Raw genomic sequence first — 15,641 nt, forward strand, 5'->3', positions numbered from 1 at the left:
TAAATTGCATCTGATTGCACCTTAGCAGTGAATGCTGCAGCATGTTGCTTCACAGTGAACGCTGCAACATGTTGCTTCACAGTGAACGCTGCAGCATGTTGCTTCGCAGTGAACGCTGCATCATGTTGCTTCGCAGTGAACGCTGCATCATGTTGCTTCACAGTGAACGCTGCAGCATGTTGCTTCGCAGTGAACGCTGCATCATGTTGCTTCCCAGTGAACGCTGCAGCATGTTGCTTAGGCTGTAGGTGAAACTGTTGCTGCAAATGCATGGTATTGTAATAACCGGCCATCGATTATCCGATTTATATTACTCTTATTTAAACCACTACAATTATAACAATGTACGGATGAAAATGGCGCTTGTTATACCAATTATTAATTGACTGGAGCACCATAGTAATTACACAGATGGCTGTTAGTCACAATGCAACTACATGTCTATTTACAAAATGAAAAATCTACACCTTTTTGCTAATTACAATGTATTTACGCATGTGATTGTGTATTAGTTTACAATGTTATTACTATGTAACAACATGTGCGATTACAGTATAATTACAGGGTAATTAGAGGTACTTCATGAGACCAAAAACCAGTTTCCAACCAGTGCAATGTTAATCTCAGGATCTTCCTGTCTCTGTTAGGGACTCAAAACACATTTACATTGGAACCCTTTGTATTATACTGACTGATTAAATATTTTATCACCTAATTAATGGAAAGACGTGACCTCGTGTAAGCAAACAGCAGCTCAAGAGACTGTTGAATGGGGATATCATTATTGAGCCCCTGGGTGCAAACATTTACACAGTTCAAAATGTGCCACAGGAGCTGTCTTACTGTCACATCAATGATTCTTGCATTTTATGCATTTTATGGAGTTTCTTTTTAAAAATCAAGGTCTAAATTAAGATTCACAAAAGAAAGATCTCGGTTTCTCAAAACTAAATCTCGTATTTGCCGCAGTTCTCATTTTCTCTGGGGAAATCGCTGCTGTTTGTTCAGAACAAGAGGGGTTACCATGAGGATAATGAACACTGTGCCCTTGCAAACAAATTAGTTCAACAGTTATCACTGATACTGGTGACTTAACCTTTCAGCTAGTACATTATTTACATTGACTCGCAATCTACCTTATTTTCTCATAGTTCCTACTGTATTTGGTGCATCTCGTAGCAAGGCACATTGGGAACACTTTACATGAAGTGTCTCTAATGACTGAGTATTTATATAGTAGTTATATAGTAAATACATGTGTACTTACACATATTTACAACGTTATTATGCAGTTACAATATACTTAATGTGTAAATATGTTTCCATGATATAACCCTAACCCTATCCCGAACTCTAATTCTTACTCTAAACCTTACCCTAACCCTAATCATTTTGTGATACAATTGCGTACTTACTTAGATTGTGCAAAAAGATTATTATTATTATTATTATTATTATTATTATTATTATTATTATTATTATTATTATTATTATTATTTATTTCTTAGCAGACGCCCTTATCCAGGGCGACTTACAATCGTAAGCAAATACATTTCAAGTGTTACATTAAGATCATTGTATCTATGCATAATAACCTTGTATTTATGTGTAAGTACACATGTATTTACCGTGTAACTACTTTGCAAATACACAGTAATTATAGACAGTTCATATCTGTTGAGTGTCCTCCTCCTGTGTTTCCGCCATGTTGACACACACATCACAGCGATGTGCCTCTCCCAATCCTCCATGTTACTGAACGCAGACCTTCTGTCTGAATGGACTGTTCGTGTTCATTTTACTTTTAAAACTGTTTCTTCTGCACTTTGCCCCTTGAAGCTCTCCCACTTCATCGCTTGATTTATCAGCAGTATCTGAGTTTCACTGGCTGCAAAGCTATGGAAGCCTGGTCTCTAGATTTCTGAGATTCTTTTGGGTTATTCCAGCTCGAATGGACCGAAATGGACCCCTTTGCAGGGATTGACTGGAGCCAGATTATTGTTTTGTTGATATTGTTGGAAGGCCCTTGAAACAAGCTTTTATTTATTTTATTTTTTTTCATACTGTTTTTAGGAAGGATCACACCAAATTATCACGGTCCCAAAAACTATTGTAGACAGTGACATCCTTCTACAACATCAATAGTACAGCACAAATAAATATCTTTATTTTAAAAAGTTTGTTCTTGAGTCTTTCCCTGGTACTGTATATATATACAAAAAAAACTTTTGTTCTTTTTCTGCATGTCAAGAACAAAACATAGCAGATTTTGCCCGCGAGATACATTCACCAGTATGCCTCTCTCTTTCAAGCCTGTCGAGGTCATTTCTGATTCTAAACATTTCTCGTTCTGTATTTTGTAGCCATCCCTTCAGCGCTGTTTTTATTTGCAGGTTCACAGCATGGCTGGGTCTCCAGTGGAACAGACGCCCACGCTCTCTGCTCATGTTTTGTCATTTCAGCTTATGGGTGCTAAGGCTAATGCTGCAGCGCTTCATCCTTCACTCAATGTCATCAGGGTTGTACTGCAGTACCGTAGCTGAGATTTGGACTTGTGTGACCACGAAGGACAGCAATGGGAGTTTTAACAAGTGTACACCAGGAGTCAAAACCCTGAAACCCCTGAAACGTGAAGCACCTCCAAGTGGCCACTTTGTAGCGCCACTTTTCTGCAGTCAAAGCTAACAGAGAAAAAATGAAAGCATAAAGAATGCGCTGATCAGACTTTAAATTAGTGCTGTCCGAACCGATTATTGTGAGCAGGCTCCCCTTGAATTGAATACTATACTTATGCTCGTTTTTCTTTTTGACATTTGCACAGAAGTTTTAAAGTAGTGCTGCACAAACAGATTATTAATATACATATATATCCTTATGATATTTTAAAAAGTCTTTCTGAATCCTGTAGGTTTTTTTTTTCTAAATTGGACCCATGCCGGGCACTGCTGCCTGCCTGTTTACAGTAGGGGGAAGCGAAGAGGAGGGGAGTCCCTTGGTACGCAGCTACAAAGTTTATCCGCAGGCAGTAGCCGCATTTTGAACAAATAACAAGCTTGTACTGTAAGCGCTCAGCAGCTTCTTATCAGGCATTTACTTTGTTGACGGTTAGAGAGCAGCGCAATATCCTCTGATGCTTGGTCAATACAAAACTAGTTTTCAAGTCAAATGGCATCCTAAATTATTGCACACATCAACAGCGTAGAGCCTGCAATAGATTGGCTTGACTGTGGGCACAGGTCAAAAGACAATGCTAAGCTGCGGCACAGTCCCTTTGGGGTTTCAAGCTACCAAGGGCTGAATTCCATTTTATGCCGAAAGTCATTTCTTTCCCTTTTCTGTTATTTTGCTGCAGACATTTAGCTTACATTCATTATTTTATCACTGTGCTCACTCTCCCAGTTGAGGAGTTATTAGTTGCTGCCATATCCCTGCTACAGTTCCCAGCTGGTGAATAAAATGAGATATTCAGTAAACAGAGTGTATAAAAGGGAATAATTACAGAGCTTATTAAAGCTGCATGTTTGTTGATGACAAATCTACATCAAAGTCAACAGTCGTCACTTTAAGGAAAACCATTTCATGCATGAAATATATTATTTTTTTTAAAAATGGTTTAATTTAATAGCTTGAATGTAAAATATGTGGAAGTGTTTCTATAAATATAATGTAATATAGGGAACAGCAGGGGGAAGTGAGACGCTTTCCGAAATCCATACCAAACTGAAATATTTTCCCTTCATGACAATTTAATAGAAGTTGAATAGCAGGCACTAATGTCTCTATAACTGAGTATTACTAGCAATATGATATGTATCAGTAATGTAACAAGTGCATATACTTCTACACATCAATTAATATGTAAGTAAATCCATTCATGTTAATACAATGATAAAACCGTACCTATGTAATTACATCCTGTAATGCCTAACGTCTATCCACTGTCACTCACAATGAAGCATTACTGGATAATGTTAATGTAAATACTGTGAATAAAATGCCTTTAAAAATATATATCTAGATATATACCGTATATAAAAGTGTTTCGCTCAAAGGAGCCAACTTTCCAATGTTTCGCTATGTTTAACATAGTGTGCTTGAAAACAAACAGTGGAGGTGCTTATAGGCTTTTGATGCCATGGCAACAACACTCACTTATCTATTCAAATATATATATATATATATATATATATATATATATATATATATATATATATATATATATATATATATATGCATTCATAACCAAGGAGCAGGAACCCTGCGGTTCAAACAGTAGAGCTGCTCAAGTTCATTATTATTATTTATTTCTTAGCAGACGGCCAAAGTGCCTTGCTCAAGGGTACAGCAGCAGTGTCCCCCACCTGGGATTGAACCCACAACCCTCCAGTCAAGAGTCCTCAGCCCTAACCACTACTCCACACTGCTGCCCAGTTCAGCCAGAGTATAATGCTAATGTATCGTTAATGCATAGCACTGGGTCTTGCTTCCCCTGCCCTCCACCAGCGACGCTTCCCTCTTCATCTCAGACTGCGGCATGCCTGTCAGCTTCATTCATCTGCAGCAAGGCAGTCTTACACTCCTGTTATGCATAACATGTTACAATGTATGCAAAGACCTCTATGCACCATAATACAAATCTTAATATGCATCAGTGGTTTGAAATAGAGTTATAATCAAACGGTGCAGCATCTACAGTATTAGGAGAGACGTTTAAGAATGAAATTGAAAACACAATAAAAAGATCATCTTCCCGTGATTAGGGGTAAGGTTTTGTGGAGGCCACCTCTTTCTTACTTGATAATCGATACCTCATGATTTATTAGAGGATGGTTTGCTGCATGACCTTCAATTTATCTTTGACAATTGCTCAGTGTAATGAGGTACTCAATATAACATCCCCAGTACGCAGACACTGGCTCCCAGAAGTAGTTTCAGCCAACTGTTCTCCTTCACATCAAGCAGACAGAGAGAGAGAGAGAGAGAGAGAGAGAGAGAGAGAGAGAGAGAGAGAGAGAGAGAGAGAGAGAGATCCACATATCCACATATCATGCATGCTCTAGTCTGTATGAATATCGGTGTGCTCTGTATGAGTATCGCCAGTGTTTTCTGAAACTCCATGCAGCATTCGGGTCTTGGTATGCAAAGTGAAACTCTATCAGAGGGGGCACTCAATCCACCAACATCTACCCTGATTGACATACGTCACTCCGGGGTGGCTTATGCGCTCCAGAACCCTTCAAGACTTTCATAGGGGTACTCTCTTTACCTCCACCTGCTGGCTGACCCCCTGAACTGCCACGATATTGAGAATGCACTTCAGGTATTTTTGTGAGTTAACTGTGGCGGCAAGCATTTTTTAACATCAATTATGAAGTGTGCGCTGAAGCCTACATTTTTATTATTAGGGACTGATAAACCCTGTAGGTCTGACATTCTCAAAAAACCATTCAAACATAACAGCAAGCTATTCTCCCCAGAGCAGTAGCGACTGAGCCATAAATAAAGGCACACCTAAACATATCCTCTTATCTTTTTAACAAAGAGTTCTAAATGAATATCGGAGGGAAACGAGGGGGTATGGGGGACTGTTTTATTAATGTGTGTGTGTATATATATATATATATATATATATATATATATATATATATATACCAAATTGCAGAAAAGTAATATTATCTAATTTACTTTTGTGTTATCTTGTGTGGGGTCCACCCTGTATAAATAGCGTACAGTTTAAACAGGCTCATAACATTTCTTCTAGGCAAACGAAGGGGAGAGCACAGAGGAGTATATCTTAGCTCGTCTCAGATGACATTTATTTTCTTTATTTACTGCGCGTATCCCTGCCCTTGCTCTGTTTGCTGTTTCATTAGAATCAAGAGACAGCAAGAGAGAAAGAAAATGCCCCTGAGTGCTTCTGAGTGCAACTTCACCTACCAGCACTCACCTACCATTCCACTGTGCTTCTGTAACAGGGTGAGGGCTTGGAGGAACCATCAGCCACGCACACCGCAAGCGAGAGTCTTAACTGCTGTGCAAAAGAGCCGGGCTCCTCTGCACGTGTGGTTATAGAGCTTTTACTCTCATCTCGCCGACAGCGGTCAGAATATATAATGCCAGTGCTTCGTGCAACACTACCCATTACATTTTGACTAGCTCTTGATTCTCTGGCCATCACTACAGGACAGAGAAAAGTTGTTCCATGAATCTATAATATTATTATTTTATTATTATTATTATTTATTTCTTAGCAGACGCCCTTATCCAGGGCGACTTACAATCGCAAGCAAATAATACTGGTGCCCCAAGCCATTCTGGAATCTAAAAGGTTCAGGTTATATTTGTAAAGATATGACCTCAGACCTAGTGCAGACCTTTGTTTATGTACAATTATCCCCAGTTTTTGGAGTGGTTTCAATCTATGAAGGTTATGTTAAGTGTTATTGCAAGACGTATAGATACAAATGCCATTACATCACATCATTTCTCATATAGCAAAAAACTGTTCTGTAAACTAGATTAGACAGGCAGTTAGATTTGGGAAAAAAACAAGCCAGTCAATTAGCAATACAAGCCTGCATCCCCTATTAAATCACTCATATAAAAAAATATATATTTTTTCATTTTTGGCATCCAGCAAAACGTGATTATAGCCAGCCTTTGAAATTCTCCTGCGAAGCTTGACCTACATGATCAGAAAGGAAAGCCAGGATGTTTGTTCTATTCTTCTTTTCAAAGAAGATGTGCTGATGACATTAATTAGCCTCTGCTTACAGAGTCCCAGAGCTGTGAGGCCTTTATCACTGTTTATGTTAACAACAATAGAATGGAATAGGCCCACGTGATGAATCGTCCATTTTATTGCACCACTGCGGCTGTTCTCAGCCATCTAGAGCATGCTTATCAGATTCACCTGTTTGACCATCAACGTGACACCAAAGTCCCCACGCGGGCACACATCTGTCTCAGGCAGACAGATATAAATGATGTGCGGCAACACTGACAGGCTGCTCATGCTGTAACTGATGGGAGGGGGCTGGCTGAGAGCTGGGCCAGGAAAAACACACACACACACACATACACACAGACAGCTAGCACATTTGTGTTTATGAAAAGGAATCACGTGCACATTTTTGCAGTCAATTTCGTTCAGGCGTAAATTCTTCTTTCAATACCTTTGGGTTAAAGCTTTTGCTTTGAAATGAGTTTCTCACTGAAAGGCATCATCAATCATGCGGACAGCTCGGGTCACTGCTGATAAGGGTGTGTTCCACTGGTAAGAATAGTTCAAACGATCTGCTGTTCCGCTAATAAGATCGTGCCAGTGGGATTCGAGGGCTTTGATCATAGCCGAACTGTGATTCTGTACTGAGGAGGATTTGAAAACAAACTTAATCCTATCCCTAACTCTAAATCCCACCAATACACCCCTAGCCCTACCCTAACTCTAAACCTAAACCTAGCCCTAACAATAACCCTTTTCTGATACAACTTAAATATATTATGTAAAAACATGTACATGTTAAGTACATTGTAACGATGAATAATAACATTGTAATTATGTGTAAGTACACATGTATTTACTATGTAACCCATTTCTGTGGCCTGATTTATTATTATTTTTATTATTATTATTATTATTATTATTATTATTATTATTATTATTATTATTATTATAAATATCTAATGTTTTATAACACTGTTTATAACACATTTCAAGATGCATTATTGAATATAATTTCCCCTTAAGGCACATGTGTGAACGTTTTCTGTTAAGTGACCATTTTTTACCATTGTGTACTTTTATACGGTATTATTAAATGTTATGCATGAAAATGAATGTTTGCATTTCTCTCTGATCTTCTCAATCACATTTATTCTCCAGTGTTCACCACAGTAAGTGCTGTATAATGTGTTTTGACTACATGTTATACTGTCTGATGACTTCAGGTCTAACTAGCCAACAAGTGGTCTGTAGGAGTGAGAGCGAGAGAGAGAGAAAGAGAGACAGAGAGAGCGAGAGAGAGAGAGAGGGAGGGAGAGCTAGTGAGGTAAAAAGAAGGGGAGGGAGAGAGAAAGGGGATGGAGGGAGAGAGACATGGGGAGAGGTAGATGGGGGAGCAAAACCCTTTCTGTGTGTTGCATTTTCAAACATGTATGTTTCAATGACATGCTCTCGCTCTTTAGCTGTTTGGATAAAAGCAGCAAGATTATAAGGCATAAAATGATGCAGATCAGGAGCCCTTCCAAGTTTACACAAATTCTCAGCACAAATTGTATTGAAACCAGAGGAAAATCCATAGCAGCCCTTGATACATGGGAGATGGGTTATTAAAAGTTAAGGTGAGCTGTACGGACCTCTTTCTTGGGATGGAGCAGCACAAGCAAAGAGGATTGCTCTGCAGGGCTGGTTTGTGTTGGGATTATCTCACCACAATTAGAAACCCCAAGAGCTTATATCTCTCTGTGTTTATTGTTCAATTTCTAAATCTAAATCATCTTTAAAGCTGCTAACCTGATTTTAACAGGATCCATTTGGAGTTAGCTACACTGTATGTTGAGGTCTTTGAATTCAACTGAGATGGAAAATAATAATAATACAAAAACTTTCAATTTCGCACAGAGCGGATCGGGCTGGAGAGCACAACTGGAAACATGTTCAGAATGAGGAGGAGGCACCTTTGTTATGCAGAGAATAATAAATGAGTTTGACCCTACCTGCTTCCTGTTGGGGTGCATGGTGTTCCCATAGGAAAGGAGGCAGTGTTTGTAAAACTGCATTAACTTTAAAACAAGTAATACACTGTTATTTTAGTCTGTAGAATTAGGGGAAGATTTCATTTGGATGGCTAGTATTGTATTATATTTTCACAATGATTTTCCCAGTTGAAGATTGTAGGTTGTGATGTGTGCAAATGGTTTATTTATTTGCTACTACTGGCTGGAGTAGTAGCAATCTATATGATTAAAGGGTAAATGTGTTATTTCTTTTTGTATTGAAAGTGAATTGGATTTAGCAGCCTGCTTCTGAGAATTGCTTTGTGAAAGGAACTCCTGATCCCTGGGATTCCTCGCCACACTTTAGGGGATTGATGTCTGACACATTTTCCACGAGAACCGTCTTGTATTTGGGGCACTGTACTCCAGCAGTATGCTGCTAAACGACATGACTTATATATGATAAAGTCTTACAAACTGATTAAATGCTATTAGATAGAAACTGTGTTCATCTGCTTGCTCTGCCTTGAGATATGACCTAGCAAAAATAACTATTGATTGGTTAAAAGATGCAATAGGAAATCCACGAGAAAAAAAAAAATAGTTATTTCTTAATAAAAAGGAAAATAACTATTATAATGTCCTGGGGACAAGTTACACAAAAATGGAAACAAAGTTATTCTAATTGAACAATCAGTACTTGTTTTCAAACTAGTGAGTATATTGGATATGTGGTAACACTTTACATCAAGTGTCTCTAATTCCTGTGCATTTACACAGTAGTTACTAAGTAAAGACACATGTACTTACACATAATCACAATGTTATTATGCATAGTTACAATGTACTTAATACAATTCAGTAAAACTAAAAATAATAAACACCTTCACATTTCCACAGACGTGTCTCCGCAGAACACTTCACAGATATCCACTTCACATTTCCACAGAGACGTGTCTCCACAGAACACTTCACAGATATCCACTTCACATTTCCACAGAGACGTGTCTCCACAGAACACTTCACAGATATCCACTTCACATTTCCACAGAGACGTGTCTCCGCAGAACACTTCACAGATTTTACATTTCTGCGTTTTTTTTTTTTTTTTTGCATATTTTCCCACAGATTTGGACAGCCTCTACTCAGGACCCAGTGTTTAAAGTATTGGAAAAGCTGAAAAACTGAAACTGTGTCAGCTACAGAACAGAATACATTGCTGCGTTACTGTATCTCCTTATTGTAAAATGGAAAGTATTCCCGTAGGATGCTGTTGGTAAGGCTTTGTTTCAAAGCTGCTGCAGGTATGAGTAGCTCCTCATCTGGAGTGAGGATACACTCTCATCCCTAGTAAACGGTTCCACAGCAGCAATAGATTTCAATGAAAGTGAGCCTCACAGTCTGATAAGCCCTGCCTCTGGGTATGCTGTCTGCTGTTTAGAGAGCCACACAGACCTCAAGTACAACTTAGGTCACGTTGTGTTATTGACCCATTGTCATTCTGATATGTGGTAATAGAATACAATTATCCTTGTATGATAGACCCGGGCCAGACCATCAATCAGGGTCAATGCAGAGACTAAAGGCTTTTATTACCTGTGTAGTTTTCTGATTGAGCCCCATCGAACCACAAAGCAAGGCTGCTTACTCTTCATACAGCATGTCATCTCATGTATTCGCTTTCTTTAAGGGATGAGAGATTCCACCGCACCATAATCCAAACATGACACTCTTAAAGATTTCTTATTTTACACACGCGCTAAAATAAAACAATAAACAAAATAAAACAAATATATGATTTTTAGACCCGGCTTGACTGTGCAAATAAACCAATCCAGTGTTCATCATTCAAATAATCCATTCTAGTGAGATATCCATCTCAATGAGAATTGCATTGGTTCAGTGTAGCTTTCACGTTGGACCGCAACATCTTTGCTGTGGTCTCTTCCTGGACTATTGTCGTTATTGATGGGATTTGTTGCTGCAGATTTGATAGGGTAGAAATCCACTCAGCCGTGGGCACAGAAGGACATACAGAACTCATTCCACTCGCATACAGTATGCACCCCAGTGTTTCAGAGAGCCGTGCCTCCCTGTATGAACTGCGAATGAGTTTGTGTTTCTTTGATTCTGTTATTCATTAAAGGGTGCCTCCCCTGTACAACATCTTACTGTATGTTCAGTTCATTCAGGATCATTCAGGATATAACAGGTAAGATCATTCATTATGATGGTTATTATTATATGTAGGCTATTATTTACAATACCCCTGTAATAAAGTGGTTATTACAATATTATATTTCATAATGAGATGTGAGACATTGTTGTAAGTGACTCTGCAGCTGATGCATAGTTCACACATCCTAGCCTCTGTAAGTTGCCTTGGATAAAGGTGTCTGCTAAATAAACTAATAATAATAATACCAGTTTAAGCAACAATAAAGCCATACTGTTAGTTAGGGCAGTGTGGTTTCAAGGCTTTAGCTCTCAGAACGTGTCTGTGGGAGGCATGGTTCCACGGAGAGGCATGGTTCTATGCAGAATAATCAAACCCGGGTTTCAATGATGAAAAGTTCATGAACCCGCTCATCCACCCAGGCACCTCGAATCTTCGGGATACAACTACAGTAAATCCATAGCAAAAGCTCTGCTTTCTTCTGCTTTCTGACCGTCCAAAGCCAGCAGCAACCTACAGTAACAACCCATTATATCTTATAAAGAAATAGAAACAAAACGACTTGCTAATGCTTAATGCATCTGGAACATACAGTACAAGGAGCAGCACTTATAAACTAACTCTGCCAATTGGACCGAATGCAACGCTGATTTTATGATGCATAGGTCTGCAACGGTCTATCAATGACTGAGATGGAAGAATCTTCCGCATTGTGTTCCAATGCTATTAACATTCAGTAGAAGGCATCTCAAGGATGATATGTAGCTTGTCTAATGTACACTGTACACGTGAGACATTTTTGGTGTCTTTGGTGTCATTTGTACAGATCTCTCCGGTGTTGTTTTCCATATAGGGAGCTGATTCATCATTCGTTTAAAAAGGCTGATATAAGTCAAGTGAGTATAATTTCCAGTCATACAGTATGGTTAGAATCAGCTGTGGATTGTTAATTAGACCGTGAAGGGAGAAGAGGTAATATATCTTACAGAGATGATGTTCACTGAGCCACTGACAAATGCTTTGTAAATAATGGGCTCCGTAATCAATCAATCAATCAATCAATCAATCAATCAATCAATCATCTAGTCTAATCTAGATTGTAGTTTATTTTTTAAATAAAGTCTTACCAACCTATATTTTAATATACATGATGTTTCCCCAAGGGGCCCTTGGGAAATCAGGACAGTGCTGCAGATTACATAACCGTGTGTCAGGTTTGCATTGTTTTCAGTATCTTTACATTTGCACGTTATTATTTCATATTACTCACAGGTTTGATGTTTATTGTTTTAAAAATAGCTCAGTGAGATATGACCCCGTAGGTCACGCCTCTGCAACATCTTTGTCTGCTTTCTGGTCCCATGGCACTGTTCCATTGAAGAAAAGCAAGCGTATGTCTGACCCAATTCTGGTTTAGGTCAGAACAAGTTGACTAGTCCTGCCGGATCTCATTTGAAGCAGTCCTCCCATCCATAAACCCCCTCAAACACTCAAACAGAGGCAGGGTCTCCCTGGAAGTGAGATGTCATATCTCACAGGAAGATCCGGATCTGGATATATTGTTAAATGAGAATACCATGGCACTTAGATCTAAGGCTCACACGTTTAACAAACCCACCAGAAGTACAAAGCAGGACCTTCTTGGATTGCAATTGAAAGGAGTTTGAATTCTAATCCCTCAGCAGATATTCTCAAAGGAAACACAATGGATTAGTACTCTAAGGGGCAGTGGTGCTGTAGCTATTGTCATTGTAAGAATGGTACCACAGTGCCAACATTATCACTTAGTTTGACAATGCCAGTGTCAGTGAACCAACACTCACTGGTTATCCTTTGCAGGACTAGAAGATCATATCTGGAACACTGTGCTACACGCTATAAGACACTGTTGCCAGTTCTGCTAAGGGGGTGTATATGTTAATATCGTACATGGGTACTGTGGTGTGGCATGCATACCCTATTCCACTACGTTAAAACTAGAGAGGCACGGAGGGACGTAAACATTTCGGAAAACAACCGAACTGACGCAACAGTTAATTTGCAGTTTGGTTCCCAGATGCGATTATTCTGCGGTCGCTGTGAGGAGACAGTCAGAATCGCTGGCGCATGCTGCCTGCCTGCCTCTGGCGACCTGGCTGTTGTCAGACTGAGCCGGGTGAAGGGAGCGGGATTGTTCCTATCTCAGAGTTACGCATGGCAGCACTCAGACTGCTCGCAGTCTCCAGCTTTCGTGGTTCGTGGGGGAAATTGAAATGCTCAGCACTGCCAACTGATAGAGATTCCTACCATTCAACATGACACCTCCCATCCAGCAATGTGCTTTTAGATATATGAGGAGTTATTTCTGTGCGTGACAAAGGGGATTACGCTTGCATTTATATTTAATCAAAGCGACAGGTAACTTGTGTAGCACTGCAGTTTAGTTGCTTTCAGAGAAGCAGGCAGTAATAATACTAGTAGTAGCTCTGAATTTCATTTTTAGTTGATTTTTGTGATGTTCGTCATCCTTCTCACTAGTTTGGTATGCATGCATTCTCAGTTATACTGAATGCTTCTGTAAATGCTTTTGTGCAAGGCAAAGATTCCTGTGAGAACATGAAATAATGTACTTTAAACAAAAAGCAAAACTAAATAATATCTGTCATTGCTTTGTCCTTGAAATAAAAAAGTACCTTAGCATGATGGAAACCATAGCAACAGGGATGTGTTTGGAGGTGTTGAGCTGAGGTGTTCAGCCATTCTTTCATAAGTGTTAAAGGGGTTTGCTGAGCGTCTTCTAATGTGTATTTTAATAATTCATTACGGGATCATTGGTAGTGCAAATAACACAGCATGAAATGACTGCTTCTCGCTGTGAACTTCACACTTTACCTGCTATTGACAAAATACTGTAAAAGGATTAGTGGAAGCTCAATAGTTTTGCTTACTAAACTGTTTGTACAGAAAACCATACATAGAATACCAGTCTTCCCTAAATCCATAGCAGAAAAAACACTTTTATGATTTCAATAGTATTCTCAGTAACACTTTACATCTCTAATTATTTAACTTGTAGTTACTTAGTAGATACATGTGTACTTACACAATTACAATGCTATTATGCATAGTTACAGTGTACTTAACGTGTAAATCTTTTTGCAGAATATATGCAAGTACACAACTGTATTGGAAGGGTTAGGTTTAGAGTCAGGGTTAGATCATGCAAAAAAAAATGCACACTAAAAGTACATTATAACTATGCATAATAACATTGCTATTATGTGTAAGTACACATGTATTTACTAAGTAACTGCTATGTAAATAATCAGTAATTAGAGACACAATGTAAAGTGTTACCGTATTCTCTTATGTAGGATTGCACAGTATTTGGGGCTCCCAGTTTGGTAGCGTTTGCATCTTGCCAGAACGAAACCTTGTGAGTATTGATGAGGGTGGAAGGGAGTCTGCTCTTCATTGTGCCTGTCTGAATCCTGGACACTGGGGGAGTACATGGAGCCAGCTCATTTGTCAAACGAGTACAAAAACCATGTGGTCTCTGTTGACATTATATTTTTAAACTAGGCCCTGGAAAAATATTTTGAAATCATGCACATAGCATAATCCAACAAGGTCTCAAAATAAAATGGTTCTGTATGTTATTTGTAAGCTACAGTATTGTTTTGTTTTCAATACCTTAAGAGTGCTAAAACTGCACTCTTGATCAGACCTTACCCAGCTCTTTCCTGTTCAGACACTGCTGCCCTCTAGTGGTCAAGATGTGAATGTACAGCCCATGCATTTTTTCAGCATCTTGATTATTTTTTAATGCATATTCTGAACACAGACAGATAAAAAGCATTCTCCTGGACTGTGTTATCTTGGTAATACCCTGATTCCATTAACGCAAAACCAATGCAAGATTAAGAATTGAATCTATTAAGTACCTTGGAGGGTGCAGCTATCTGTTAGTGTCCAGTTTATTATGCTAAAAGATTGATTCTTTGGCATTTTGATAAATGTCTTACTTACCTACTATGCCGTTAAGAAAAGGCTACAGATAAATGCACTTAATAATATTCTTATGTTCTGCAGAAAACAGAAAAAAAACATGTTCCCTTTTCACCGAAATAAAGATTTCTTCAGTACAACAGGCAGCAATTGAAGTATTTTTACTAACTAGGTCAAGCACTTACCCTGGAGGCTCCACAGCACATTTAATTGCCCAGTTAAAATAAGCAGAAGCTCAAAACAACTCCACTCCGTGTCAAGCTCAAACCGAGTGCAGTAAATGACATTGGATAAAAACAAGCTCTGCTACTGCTACTAATAACAATGCAGTAGATACTGGCACACATTTTAGGAGAATTGAGTTCATCCCAGTCATTGTGGAAAAGGGCACTAATGGCAGCACTGGCACAGATGTCAGTTTGTTGTTTTAAGAAATGTGTCTCACTCGCTAGAATACCTGCACAGCCAGTCTCTCTGCGAGGCCGATAGCCACAGACTCTTTATCCACTTCCCCCATGAGTTGCTGCTAATCAGGACGTTTTGGCAAATTAGCATTTGTTCGAATGAAAGGCTAGCTCTACCATCTCCAGACTGCATGATGGCCAGGCCACTGCCCAATGCCTCAGTGCATCAGTATCAGTGCGTAACGAGATGAGAAAAGCTCCCACATCATAATTGCACATGTACTGTACAAAGACTGGAAGCGGTTGCATTTGTTTAGTATTGTAAACCGTTACAAATAAATTGACGTTGAACACCC

This window comes from Acipenser ruthenus, chromosome 12 (assembly GCF_902713425.1).
Source record: "Acipenser ruthenus chromosome 12, fAciRut3.2 maternal haplotype, whole genome shotgun sequence".
Lineage (NCBI taxonomy): Eukaryota > Metazoa > Chordata > Actinopteri > Acipenseriformes > Acipenseridae > Acipenser > Acipenser ruthenus.